Raw genomic sequence first — 13,120 nt, 5'->3', positions numbered from 1 at the left:
TGCACACAACCATGCACACTTCTTCAGCCCGTGTTGCCCGAGCTACTGATCTTCAGATCCTGGTCACAATTGTCCTGTCTTTCTTGAAACCATGCTGGGAATGGTTCATAGAGGCAGACAGAACTCGAAAAATGCTGGTACAGTATCACAACAGGGAAAAGGCAAAGGGTTCGGTTGACTGATGGTCTGAAGGAAAAGATAATCTGAAGAGATGTGAAGTAAAAAAGAAGGATCTATGAATAGAAGAAAAATAACATGTTTCTCTAAAGTAAGGACAGTGTCTGAATCCCGAACATAATTCAGTGGAACATTGGGAATCTTGCTCTCACTGAATGTCAGGCCACCTCTGTACTAGAATGAATTTAAAAATCTGACTTTGGACACTTGTTTTGGAAATATAACTGTTTTCTAGATATGAGTTTGGACAGCAGGAAAACATGCACTGCAACCACTAGGATGATTCTTACTAATTTTTTGAATATGCTTCAGTGTGTTGCCAGCAGAATAGCACTTGTGTGATATATATATACTCTATGCTCCTTCTGCTCTGACAAGACAGTGGTAGGCTACTGTCTTTGCCTTTGACACGTTGTAATTTTGTATAGTCAGTGAAGAGCTTGCTGTTAAATTTGCCTCAGATGACAACTGTCTTGGAAGTTGTCACTGCTGTTCAGTTTTTACTTTGGGTTCTGTTTCAGATTATTTTTGTTTTTTTGCTCATACTACCAGCCCTGTAAACTCAGTCTGCTGCCTAAGCTGGGTGCTTACTGGGTCTGCATCACAACTAGAAAGGAAGATTCCATATCTCAGACTTTGTTAACACCTCTGTAAACTGGGAAAACGAGATAGGATGCTTGGTCTTCCCCTTAGGTCTCAACCTGCTCTGTAGGTCTAAGAGTAAAAAGCTGGGAAAGATCATTTCACCTACAAAAGCGAGCAGGTGGACTCTTATAGAAAAAAGGAAAGTGAAACCTTGGTCAAATGAGTCGTTACTGCTTTCACATTTTCCTTTTTTTGAAACTTGTAATTCTGTTTTCAGTCTGTTAATTGCAGTCTGTGAAACAAAAAAGCAGAAGACTGCTGGAAACACTGATAGCTTTGAAGAAACAGTAGAGTTACTGTCAAGATAAATGTGCTTTACTGAACAAGTGGAGTAAGTGCTATCTGCTGACTACAATCAACCCATGAACTAAGGTAAATAGTGGCACATTTTAAGTTCTACCACCCTATAGGAATTTCAGGACTTTTTATGTATGAACATGAAAAAAAAAAGTTTTTATGTAAAGACACAGGCCTTTAAAAGAGTTATTATAATGCTTCATAAATCAGGGACTCATGGTTACCATGAAGAGTAGTAGTGTAAGATCCAGGATATTGGAATGAATTAGTGGCCAGGTATCTGCAAATATTATATTGTTTCTCTGTATTCAGTGGAAGTCAAAACAGTAAATTATCAGCAGAAAGCTCTACACTTTACAGAAACTGAAAAGCCAAAGGCCACTGCATGATTGACTGCTAGGAATATCCCCTGAGCAGTTAGTTTCAATCTACCAGTGAAATTAAAAATGAAGAATAATGGAAGTAACACTTAAGCAAAACATGCCAATCTGCTGTGTTATTACAATTTTTCTTTATTCTTACGCAATTAGACCAGTCAAAAGGTCAGGCTACGAAATGCCAAGAACATCCCCATGGCTGATCTGTTACTGCTGGAAATGCATAACAAGGACTGCATGGGCAGTCATAAAATTTTAAAGAGCTACGGTAAATCTCTTTCCAAATACTGTCTTCATTTTTACAGTAATGCAGTTAAGTGAAATAGAAAGAGGTTACTCATCTCCAGTGAGGAACCCATTTAGGCCATAATAGTACACTTAATTTTAATCCTTCTCTCCCAATACCTTTTGTATTCCCAGTGGTATTTCTGAAAGAAAAAAACATAAGGGTTAAGAATTGATATTGTCAACCATTAACTAACTTTTGCTCACATCAGCTTTGTACATCAGGGGAGTAATTTAATTATTTTCTTGTGGAAATGTTTATCTACAGTTTTCTGGCACAGCTGATTAACATGACAGTTTGACATTGTTCAGAGGCCTCTTCCTAAAACTTAGTTCTGTCTCTTCTGCAGATGATCAAAACAATATTTATATGGTAAACAAGAAGGATAGTTCCTATATGGCATGAAATAGAGAAATGAAAACTAAGAGAAAATAATTATTTTATTAGAAATAATTTAATTATTTTTTCCCTGAATTATAACCAGCACAGATCTCACATGCAAAATAACAACTACATTTACAAGAATAGGCAAAGGATATTTGTCTATGGAAAAAGTGTTTTTAAACTCCATTCTCTTCTTGGTTAAATGTTCAAGAATAAATGTTTATGAATTACATTCCACAAAATTGCCATCTGCTTTTACTTGTTCCTTCCTATTAGAAAAATACAAATGCATAACATAAAGGTTTCTTCTTGACCTTTCATTGATTTCTCAGATTATTTTGGGGTTCCAGTTCCCTCCCCAGAATTAGTGATATTTATTTTTATAGGTACATGACAGAATTGAGACAAGGTGGCTCCCTTTTCCTTAACATTTACAGTCTGTGTCACTTGTCCTGCAGTGAGACCCATAGCAACTGACTCTTATACAGAAGTGTAATTCAAATTCTGTCTGCATGGCTGTGCACTAATCTAAAAAACCTACCATTTTTGTATCAAATTATAGGCCCTGGATATAAATGAAAACCCAAGGTAAAGTAGTTCATCAGCTAGAATTTAATATTGGAAAGGACTCTGCCTGAGTGATCAAATTAAGTTTCCTTAATAGCTACATACCACATATAGTAGTTAGTGAATGCAGAACCATCTATAACTACCTGCTCTGACATCATCATTTCTAGCTTTCAGCGTTCAACCCACACGTGATGTTGGCAGTTGGCACAGACAATGTGCTAGCTGCATGCAGCAGCAGGTCTGGGTAGGCAAAATCACTCATCTGGCCTCACAATGCAGACCCCATACAAGGCAGCCCATCTGACTTCCACTGTGAGATGTGGACAGCAGAGAAAGGAGTGGATGAGAGAAAGATAAAATACTCTAAACATAATGTCACATGATTGAACAAGGAAAATTCATGAGCATATATACAACACAGATATCAGTCTCACTAATTCCCTCCTGTATCGAAGAATGCATCTTATGAAGTACACTAAGCAGAGGAAAAACATAGGCAGGAAGTGGAGTGAGTGCTGATGTTGTGTATGAATCCAACACATTAACTTTAGAGTTCATAACACCAAAATGGCCACTCAGTGGGTTGCAGGAGATGGAATGGCCTATCAGAGTTCAGAGAAGAGGAATTGTATGGGCTTTAAATATATCACACCCTGTGAATGCATCTACCATCCAACAGCAGGGAGAGGCTAGCAGAGGGCAGACCCATACCAACCTCCCTTTCACAGCATTGCTTCTCTCTGGAGACAGCGATGTGCAGACCTGGTGAGGGGATGTGACAGAGATATAGCAAGAGTCTTTGGGAAGGAAACTGTTTACTACCCGTGGAAACATCATAGTGACCCCCATTTTGAAGCAGGCATACAATTCCCTTACCTTAGTAAAAACTAGACTTCAGCTCATGAATCACAATAGGAATTTTACTAACTGAAGATTATGAACACGAGAGCCCTGTAACTCCAAATAATTATCCAGTTCAGCCTTAGCTCCTTCTGTTGGATGGCTAGCTACTCCCCAGGAGACAAGGAGTACAGAGTATCTTTCTTTGCAGTCCAAGTTGAAAATCCACAGCCTCTACCTGCTCTTTTATCCAATTAGAGCAGAAGAAGATGTTAGCAAGGCTAGCCTTGGCAATATCTTCTTCCATCCCTTGGAGTAGCTTCCCAGTCAATAAATTCTGTCACCCACTCTGTTCCTGTGCTGCTTGAAAAATGTCATCTCCATTCTTCACCTTCTTTCAGGTTCCCATCCCCATCCCATTAAAAACAAGAGAAAGCTATGAAATATCAGGAAAACTCTTTACAGCTTTTCCAGTGACTTTTTCTTTCCAAAGGATAGAAAAGACCAGGCCCCCAGAAGCCTGCTTCTGAATTCAAGGTGTCGCCCAATTCTAGAGAAGACAGATACTTTTCTGTGCTAGAGAAATATGGGGGTGCTCATCAGGGAGATGTGAACTCTAACAGAGAAGGAAATCCATGAAATGTTACGGGAGACTTCATAAAACGTTTGAATTCTGTCTGTAGGCACCAAGTTTTGAAATTTTTTCAAAATCCTTTATTCAATTCACATCTATTAATGAAAGAATTGTTCCACACACATCGGTGGTGCATTTTATAAAAAAATCCAATCCACTGAAAAGATAAGGGAAGAAGGAAATGCAGATATTATTGAAGTGTTATTATTTATGGAAAGTGAATATATATTATGACAATAAAGCACCAGCAAACACTTCAGTTTTGAATTATTATGACACACATTTATTTTGTGGATATTTCTGTGTTATGGCAGATGTGGGATTCCATGCTGAACTAATGGTACAATTAAGTTCCCAGGATGTGACAGTTATTTGCTAAGGTAACATATGAGCGGCAGAACAAATTCACCACAGATGTAAATGGACATTCAGAGTTGTAAAACTCAGTTTTCTAGAGCTGTGCCTTACTATATCAGGACTTAATTTTTACATAACCAAGTGATTGTAACTCCTGCTGGAATAAATACGTAGAAACTTTGCATAAGCTAGACCTGATTTTGAAGCTTTGCTCTCTTATCTCCTCACAATAACTGCAGTACAGTAATACTGTTTTAGTGCAAAATATATTTTATTTTAATCTATTTGTTTATATCTTTACTCTTAAAGCAATTTAAAATCAGTTCAATACTGGCATTATATTCATGCAGCATTTGTGTGCCCTCTGTCCTCCTGGAAGGTAAACATCTAGACACATCTGGAAAGACAGTGTCTTTCCATTGTCTGAGTCTCTGTATGCCTCTGCAATATAAACATTTAATAATAAATTAGAAGTTACAGAGCTGTCATGACATCTATTGCCTATTTCCAGCAGCTAGCATGGGATCTGTAGCTATTAATATGTACCCAGGACAGTCCTGTCTGTAGCTTTGTGAAGACTGTTTTTCACAATCACTGAACTAAGTATTACAGTATAAGGCAATTTGCTCTCTCAGTGGTAATGGAGCATATTAGTTAGCTCATGATTAGTTAGCATGACCTTTGCTGTACAGTTCTAATAGTTTAAGAGAATGTTGTAAACTAACTTGAGTTATTTTAGGATTTGTAAGTCTTAAGTTTTACTTCATTATATATACTATAAATATACATGCTTTATATTTAAAAAAAATAATAAATGTGTGTGTAATATAAACAAGGTTTCTATAGGTAGGGGATTAACTTGAAAATAGAGAAGGATGGGAAACGAATTTAGCAGGTATTATGATATAATATGGACGCAATGCCACTGGATTTATGATCAGTATGTGAAAATTAAACCATGACTCACCTACACAGTGGTCCTCAGTAAATTAAATTTTATCAGCATTGTTTTGCTTAATTGTGTATTTTATTTATATCAAATAAAATCTCACATTCTGGTGCCTTTTGACTAGATTTTTTTTCTAGATCCTGGGACAGCTCAGTTTAATATAATAAAAACTACTTAATTACTCTGACAGCTTCAAGTCAAAATGACAGTTCTTACTTTTATATCAGGGTAGATTTGAATCGTGTTAACATTTGTTATGGTTAACTACAGAAGGAATAAGTGCTATAAACTCTGAGGTCATGCAGCTGCACAAACCATTATACCAGTGTAAGCTTTTACTTGGAAGGTTGTGCACTTTTGTCTTTAATCCTGTATTTTATCCGGTGGCTGTTTAATGTAAACCACAGAAATAGACATGAATGGAGGAGGAGAGGGAACTAAGGACTCCCTCTTACAAAGCAAATATCCAGCTTGTGAGCAGGCATGCAGCTTGGGAGCTTTCACGTAAGACTGCAAGGGGCCTTTTGGGATTTAAGCAGCACCTTGGCAAGATTCTTCAGGTTCACTGTTTTGAATTTGCATACTGGAGCTCTGCCCGACTTCCCTTTTCAGTTTGTTGACTCTGCACAATACTGTACAAAGGTCCTCAAGCTAGTGACACATGACATGATGTCTTTATCTTTCTAAACAATCTCAAGGATATGGCAAGCTCAGCATCTCTAAACCTGTGCAGTGTATTGTGCTGCAAACACATAGCCCAAAATCTTTATTGAATTTTGCTTGCATTAGCTGAACAGCAAAAAGTCAAGGATTTACCAAGATTCCTTTTCTCAAAGATTTAACATCCCCACAGATAATATATATGCAAAAATAGTCCCGTTCTTTCCCACTGAGGGTTTTTCACAAGTTGCTATTGATCATGGCTGCAAACCTGAACATATTCAACTGCCTACTTGCCTGTGATCTAGAAATATTGTCTGTGATGTCATTTCCTAGTGCCAAATTTTAAAATCAACCCATCAATGCCACATAGTGAGCTAATTCACCTTTTCCCTTGAAAATCCTGATTCCAGCAGGATCCAACAGCACAAACTGGCAGCAACAAACCACTGCTCAGAGAAGATGAGTCTGTTTCCCCAACACATGCTCACTCACACCATCCCCATAAGCAGCAGTTTCTCTGTGAGCTCTGACAAGTGAAACATGTCTGTTACGTGTCTATGAAAAATATGAAATTCTCAAGGATCATTTTCGCATGTATTCAGATCATAAAAAAGAGGCAGAGGGTGTAATGGAGATCCAGCGAGTGCTCCGTCAACCTCCCCAAAGACAGTCCTTCAAGTGCTTATGAAAGGATTTTCACAAACAGTTGATCCAAAATGCCACTTTTGAGTTCAAAAAGGCAACAGCTTTATATTGGTTAAAAATACACATATATTTCCCTCATTAAGGCTAGCACAGTGGTTTTTATATGTCACCCACCACCTCGGTATCTCAACATCTCTAAAATGTTTTGAAACATAAATTCTATCTCCACTACATCTATTCTATTCCCTTCCAAAACATGGAGTAAGTAGCTTGACTAGTGAGAATAAAGAGCTTGACTAGTTCGCAGCTCAGTTCCTAAGTGTGGAAAATGTGGTGAACATGCTGAAGAAAGCCGAGACAAAGACTTAAGCTTGTTTCTTAAAATTAATTCTGAGTGCAATCACCTTGATTTTGAAATTAAATTACCTTTTATGATATTCTCAGTCCAGTTCCAAGTTCGTGGTTCCCAGATTCAGTAACTGAAGGGCAGTTAAGGAACAGGGGAGATGACTGTGTAACACTTTCATGTTGTTATTTTACATTCAGTTTCAATCTGTGCCTTCTCAAACAGGCGTGTATGTCACCTAAATACTGAGACAGTACTTACTGACCTAAAACAGACAGAGAGTTTTACATAAATCTTTCTTGTAGGCTGTCCTGTTTATGTCCTCACCATCCCTGTATAAGGTTTCTTTTGGATTTTGAATCAAATTATGTAGGGAGCTGAACATCATGCAACTGCAGATGTGAGCTCTCTGTCATATTTATTTTTGCTGTTGTCTGGAAAAATTGCACAGGCTGCAGCAAAAGATTTCAGTGTATTCCTGTGGCTTCTTTTGGATGTGACAGATGCAGCTGATGACATGCAGGGGCACAGCTGGCAGGAGGTTGAAGGCTGCCAACAGATCTGAAGGACCAGCAGCCGCATCTCAGACACCCTCTGCGCCCAGGTGGCCCTAGAGGCTGACAGCTGGCAGCTGGCTTCGAAAACAGGACTTTGCCAGCTTTCTTCCTCTGCTTGCTTAGAAAAAGGAGGGTACATACTGCATGCTCAAGATGTCTCCAGGTAATGACTGAAACTCATTTTGGCACTGAGCAACCCATATACTTCAGGACGGCAATTATATTTCTTTCTGACACACATGGATCTGGGGAAGTTACAGCACCACAGGCCATTCCCTGCAGCTGTTCTCCAGTTATGTGTCAGAAACTTTTCAGCCTGTCTTTCATAGCACAAAATATTCTCTAGACCCTAATTTGCTTATTGTTAGTCCTACCCTGCAGCATTTCCTGTGTCCCTGAACCCTTTCAGTTTGCTAGTGGCAAGCGACTTCATACAATTAACAGTCACAGGCCTGGAGAAAAATATTAAATTATGCATATGTTTACTTACATTCTTTGTTTACATTACATTTGCAGACCAGAGAGTAAACAGGAGTTATTAATGATGACTCATTCCATTCAAATTCCCTTTGGTATCCTAGCTGGAATGGTTCACGAGCTGATCTCTCCACTGAGCATAATGAAACTCACACTCTCAGGGGCAACAAATACTTGTGTTGATTGAGAAAGGTTTCCTAAAAGCAAGACTTTTCGGTCTCTTTACCCCATATTTGAATGACTGTATTAGGATTTTACTAGGCCAAATTGGTATCAAAGCATGAGGCCAAATTACAACCATTGGTGTTCATGTGGACGGGTATTTTTCTGCACTGGATGATAAGAATCACTGCAGCTGAAATAAAAGACTGGAAAAAAGACATAATCCTTTTAGGAAATTACAGGTTAAATTAGATCACAACACTCCTGATGCGAGAGTAAAGCCACAGAAGAACATTCACTGTTAGCAATTATATCAATGATTAATTCTTACAAGTGATGAGCTGGTAGCAATAATCACTGAAGACACATAAAATTCTGATCCTAAGATCAGGTGTCCATTTTTATCTTTATATTTGCTTCCAAAGGTAACTTCATGTGAGAGAGATCTTCAGAAATCCGAAAGCAGAATGTTATATGTACCTAGCTAAGATAAAACACAGCATCTGAAGTTCATTTTTACCTTCTTCAGTGTATTTTAATATTCCTTTTTAGTATTTTAAAATGTGCAGCCAATGAAAGATTACCAGGCAAGGTATAATTTTTTTTCTACCTCTCCTGGAGCTTCAGGGATGTTTTCACACCCAATTTGCTTCACAGGCTTCCACATATAGTATACTTAACACATTGATTTTGAAAATTTCAGAAACCCCTTGCAGATGAGTCTTCCTTTATATTAATCAAAATAATGGCAAAGTAGGACAGTGGCTGTTAGGTGCAGAAGCAACTAAAGCAGAAGGGACTTCCCTGGAAGAGGATAAAGCTAGGCAGCAGCAGGATCACCCTATCACTCTGAACTCTGTGGGAAAAAGCTCCAGTTCTAGCATCAAGCAGTGTACCAGGTGATACTTCTGTTAGGTTTTTCCCAAACAATGTGTGGTACTGGGAAAAAAAAACCCAAACCAGCAAGCCAAGAATTTGCTGGTAAGAGCACCTATGAAAGCCATCAAAATAAATTTAAAAAATGAAGTGTGACAGCATCCCAAGCTTTTAAATTTAGTTTCACGCATACCTGCATTTATACCACCAGCACAATACTTCTTTACTCACCCTCAGTTTTTTCCTTTTATAACATATATGAATAACATGTATTACTTACATACCACTGTTACCAGAGTGAAGGTGTGTGGGAGATCCTTCCTGCCATCACACCATCATGCTGCCTCTCTGCTAAACCGTTTTCCCTTATTCTGTGTGTCTTGTTTCTTTAGATGATAACTCTCTGGAATACAGGATGCCTCTTCCTCTGTGTTGGAACAGCTTTTAGCTCAAGAGGTTTTAAGCACTATTGTCACAAACATAATAATTAACAGTGCATGGCAAGCCGTATGTTCAAAGGAGTTTCAAAAGAACCAACATTAAGTTTCAAAACATGCACAAAATTGTGTACACCCTCAATCAAATGCATCTTCAACTAACATTTAACAGCTTAATTTGCTGTGACGTGAATTGCCATACTCACGTATTGTGTTGCTTTTTGTGGATCTAAAGAAGAGGTAATTTTTAATATTGGCTCATACTGTTCTTGAACAAGGCAGCCTCATATAAACAAAAAAGAGAATCTATGCACAAGCTTTAATCTGCTTAGACTCCACAGGATGGAGAAAATACTAGTTACCAGATAATGCTAGTTACTAGATAATTGGCATAGTAATTAGTGTATTAACTATGTTAGTTAATGGCAGTATTAGTCATTCCAGAATGCAGCCTTCATATCTTTTATTTCTGTGTGGTCAGCATATTGTGATCAATTTAAAGGTGATTTGTAATTATAGTTTGAATTGTAAGCAGTCTAGACTCAACTTGTTAAACTGAATTTTGCCCTCTTCTTCATGTTTCAAGTACTCCTTCTATAGACCAGTTGCTCCAAATAATTGCCACTGCTGTCATGTTTGGCACCAAAATAAAGTTGATGTGGTACTAGTGACAAAATTTTAAAAAAAGTATTAAGCGGTTACTTTCAGTACTTTGGAATTTTGGAACTTGTGTTAAGCCCAATTGTTAAAGGCGTGAAATATTAAAACTACTGAAATATTCCCAAATAAGCTGTTACAAAACCACTCCTTTATGCAATCTTTAGATTTTTTGTTGAAAGTTACAGTAATATTTTTACACTAAACTTTTCTTTATAATGGCAAATAAACTTTGCTACTGGAATCACAACCAAGTAACTACTTCACTCATGTTTAAGGCCAAATTAAGCAAGCCTCCAATATTCACGTACATCAGGCTATCCACAGTTCACTTGATAATAGCAATCCAGAGTGTTTTATTGTAAATGGGAAGGATGATGATTCTGTGCCATGCTATATGCACTTGGACAGGAATAGGAAATACTATTTGTCAGAGAAAGAAATAAATAGGTTTGAGGTAAAAATGGAGCAAGAAAGAGGTTGATTTACACTCATGACGCGGTTTGGTTTAGCTGATTTTAAGCTAGAACAGTGCGTTCTCTCAGTCATTGGAAAAGGCTGCCACGTACCCAAGTAAAAGCAAGACAACAGTGCTGACGATCCACTGGCCTTTAACAAAGCACAGTTGATTTAAGTGCTCTGTATATCATTATTGCATCAGCAAGAGACTTGACCCATGCTGTGCACTGAAAAAATAAGCCACTGATTACAGTGTGTTCCTCAGAAAGAGGACCCTGTAGTGGATCTGCCTGGGTCAGAGATATTTTCTATTATCTTCCTACCAGTGCTAGTATGTTCCAATTATTTTAGAAAGACTGAGATTTCTAGTAGTTTCTGACACTTCAAAAAACATCTCAGTCAGATCTGCTCTGAAAGTTTGCATTTCACAATGGCAAGTAGGTATCCCAATATCATACAGGCTCCCAAGTCCAATATTTTTAAGCCTCCAAAATCTTAAACTTTCTGGTCAATTGTGATTTGTGCTCCCAGCTACCTAAATTGCTACAAGGTAGACTTTAAGACATCTTTTGAGTAGTTTACCCTGCAACTGATGCAGAGGTCCTTAACCAGGAAACACACAGGTTGGGTTTGGAACCATCACTTTACAGCTGACTGCAAGGTGGAGACTAAGCTACTTCATCCTGGCACTGAAGTAATTTAAGGCAGATACATCGCTTTCATGGTCCAGAATTAACTGTTGCACTGCTTTATGTAGATATGTCTATATTTTCTGCTATCAGGCATTCACAAAACTAAATCAAATCCTTCTCCTCAGAAGGATTCTCAAACTATATTCCCAAATTCCCTGCTTAGCATACCCTGTCCAAGGTGGACAAGAGGTCTGCACAATGGGTGATCTCTGTTTCTTTCCCTATAACCCAAGGATAAAGGCGTCTGCTTGGGGGAGAGACCTTTGACTGTAAATTTCACTGGTTAGCAAGGATCTGAATCCAAATTTCCCACCTCATTTGAAAGTGCCCTAGAAAATGCAATTAGGAGTTCTAGGACTCACCAAATTTTCCCTCGGTTATTTTCCATTTTGCATAAATAATTAAATGTTCATGGGGTTAAGGAGAAGGAGAAAGTGACTTTGCCAAGCTGTGGTTAAGGTACTTGCATCAGAAAGCCAGGCCTGAATCCCTGTTCTCATGAATATTTCAATTGTCCTTCTCATACGAGCCAAGCTGTGCACACATTTCCATTCCATTCTCCCCCACTCCTTATGCTAGTCTCATCAAGGAGCCTGGGCACCTGTGGACAGAGAATTTAGCACGTGGCAAGACTCAACTGCAAATCTAAACTAGGTGTTTCAAAAACCTTTCATGGTCCCCATTTTAACAGGCAGTGGCCTGCTCTAGGAGGCCTGCAGTGGCCTGCTCTAGGAGGCCTGCAGTGGCCCCTCTAGGAGGGCTGCAGTGTTGACTCAATGATAGCAACCATTGGGTATTTTTAGTGGCTATTCGTTTTGTTGAGAGAAGTAACAGAACAATTTGCCAGCGAGAAGCATCCTTGGCTTGCCTGGGAGCCAGCCAGTATCTCCAGCACCTAGCCAGCTCAGACAGAGAAGCAGTGGGGCTGTGCCAGCAGCTGATGGGTGACGAATCGCCCCAAGAGCTCGACCATTCACTGCCAATCTAAACGACAGAATGATGTATCTAACTAGGTCTGTGATGTAAAATTAAATGCTTTTATTTATACCCTAAACTGGGGTCAGTGAGATTTTGGCTGCCTTGCATACCAACGGCAGGGCTCCACCTTACCGTAGAAAAAACATCCCGTTTCTCCATCCCGTGATTTTAACCCGCCTGAAAAGGCTGGTACAAGCAGCCAAGCGATTCTGACGCAGGAAACGACCACGCGTTATCTCAGGCGGCCGGTTCCTGCCCTCGTCCCTCATCCCTCGCTCCCTGGGAGCGGGAAGCTCAACCGCAAGACGAGGCCAGGCCCGCTGGTAAGACGTGTGCCGGCCTCGCTCAGCCCCACCGCGGGTGCCGCGGGTGCCCCGGGACCGCGGTGACCAGCAGCGCCGCCACCGCCCCACAGGCCATGGCGGCCCGCTGCCGGCCGCCCGCGCGCCGCTGAGGAGCCTGCGCGCGCCCGCCCGCGCCCCGCCGGGGTGGTCTGGGCGGGGCGGGGCGGGGCGGTGCTGTCTGAGGTCATCAAAAGGCGCCGCGGCCGGGCTGGAAGGTGGAGGAGGGTTGGCGTGAGCTTTCCGGCAGGTAACGGCTGGGGCTGTTGGGCGCCCGAAAGGGCGGGGGTCGGCGGCAACCGTTCGTCCCACTC

At 39.9% G+C, this 13,120-nt stretch overlaps 1 protein-coding gene across 9 annotated transcripts in view; it reads left to right on the top strand.

Moving 5' to 3' along the window:
• The first annotated feature begins 12,997 nt into the window (after positions 1 to 12,997).
• Positions 12,998 to 13,120, top strand: part of AOPEP (aminopeptidase O (putative)) — a 198,357-nt gene continuing 198,234 nt past the window's right edge. For all 9 annotated transcript variants that reach the window (XR_012635630.1, XR_012635631.1, XR_012635632.1 and 6 more), the window contains exon 1: positions 12,998 to 13,056. The gene's annotated coding sequence lies outside the window, so the exon portion shown is untranslated. The remainder of the gene's footprint in view (positions 13,057 to 13,120) is intronic.

This window comes from Athene noctua, chromosome Z, assembly GCF_965140245.1.
Source record: "Athene noctua chromosome Z, bAthNoc1.hap1.1, whole genome shotgun sequence".
NCBI classification, from domain to species: Eukaryota; Metazoa; Chordata; class Aves; order Strigiformes; family Strigidae; genus Athene; species Athene noctua.
This window is presented reverse-complemented; position numbering and strand designations above follow the sequence as displayed.